The 1,754-nt window shown below is 32.6% G+C and overlaps 1 pseudogene; it reads left to right on the forward strand.

Moving 5' to 3' along the window:
* Nucleotides 1-211: 211 nt before the first annotated feature.
* On the forward strand, nucleotides 212-859 carry LOC143390032 (DNA-directed RNA polymerase III subunit RPC7 pseudogene; annotated as a pseudogene).
* The last annotated feature ends 895 nt before the right edge of the window (nucleotides 860-1,754 follow it).

Below are 1,754 nucleotides of genomic sequence, written 5' to 3' on the forward strand. Positions count from 1 at the left end.
AGGGATATTACTTACTCTTGGGTTAGAACACTGGTATGAAATTAAAAAAAAAAAAAGATTACAATAAGAGCGCTTCTCCAAGTTGAAACCTTTGGCACTCGAGCACTGGCATCCCCTTCCAGCACCCCTTCCTTGCAGGTAGCACTTCAGTACACAGTTTTGCCCAAAATAAGTGATGAGCTTTGTCTTTCTTGTAGTATAACTAGTTCTGATGGTTGAGAATGAAGGAAGAGGTCGTGCTGCCTATACCTTTAATACTGAGGCTTTTGGATTTAGCAGAGGTGAAAAGTTACCTGATGTAATGTTGAAACCACATCCACTAAGACGGTGCCACTGAGAACAGAAGGGGAAGATTATTTGCTGGCCTTGAAACAGGAACTGAGAGAAACAATGAAAAGAATGACTTATTTTATTGAAACACCTGAAGAAAAACAAGATATTGAAAGGTCTAGTAAAAGATATATGAAAGTCTACAAAGAAAAGCGGATACCAGATTGGAGAAGGCTCCCAAGAGAGATGATGCCCAGGGAAAAAAATGCAGAAAAAACCCCAAATCCATAAAGGCCAAAGATACAGACAAAGGTACTTTACTCACTAATACTGAAGGTGTGTTGAAAAAAATTGAGGAGTTGGAAAAGAGAGGTGATGGTGAAAAATCATATGAGGAAAATGAAGAAAAAAGAAGAAAGCAAAGAGAAAAGTAAAGAAGGCTATGATGACAATGACGATTAGGATGCTACAGAGGAGGCGTATGATGAAGAAGAGCATGAGGAGGAAAATGACTACTTTAATTCATACTTTGAAAATGGAGATGGTTTTAGTGTAGAAAAGTGACAACATGGATGAAGCAACCTATTAGCCATAAAATTTTCAAGAAAGAAAAATATATGATAATATAGCTTCTGAGCAGTTGGACAGACTTGATTTATGTTTTGTTTCTATTTTGTTGTTTAATATTACTGAAATATTCATAACTGCTTTTATACATTAATTACCTTTTAAATATATGACATCTGAAACTCTGACATTCCTCCTTAACAACTTTGCCATTCCTCTTGTGTATGTTAGTGAATTTTTATATTATTTGGATTTTATTATGCTAAAGAGTTTTTGCATCTCTTAATCAATGTATTTATACATATTTAAACAACTTATTCTAGTTCAATTGATCTTCTGTGAAAGTATTACTAGATATAATGGATTTCTATCACCTTAAAATTGATTTAATATAGTGCATGGAGCAAAACAAAAACCTTGAAAATTATCTTTAATTTGCTATGTTCTATACTAAGAAATTATGACTCCTTAAATCTGCCTAAAATTATAAACATACATTTTTCCCTACATGTATGTTTTTGATCACAAAGAGATTTGTGATCAAAAACATACATCTAGGGAAAAATGTCAATCTGAGCTATATAAATTTCACATTTCACATGTAAGCTAGTACAGAGAGACTTTCATTTGGGATAAATATTATAAATACTTGAACTGGGGGCTAACTTCATACCATACAAAACATGAGTTAGTGATCCTCTGTAGTAAGTTTGACATGTTTAAATAGTTGGGCTTATGAAAAATTAAAGTGAAATATCTTTAATTTAATACTTAAGTACATAAGTCCTGGTTATATAAATTTCTTGGTAGAAAGCATGAATGTGAATTTGGTCTAGTTGTAGTGCCTCAATTATACTTCACAGGACTCATAAACTATACAGTCAATTATAATATAGAATTAACTCAGATTGTTAATC

Source organism: Callospermophilus lateralis, unplaced genomic scaffold (genome assembly GCF_048772815.1).
Source record: "Callospermophilus lateralis isolate mCalLat2 unplaced genomic scaffold, mCalLat2.hap1 Scaffold_105, whole genome shotgun sequence".
NCBI classification, from domain to species: domain Eukaryota; kingdom Metazoa; phylum Chordata; class Mammalia; order Rodentia; family Sciuridae; genus Callospermophilus; species Callospermophilus lateralis.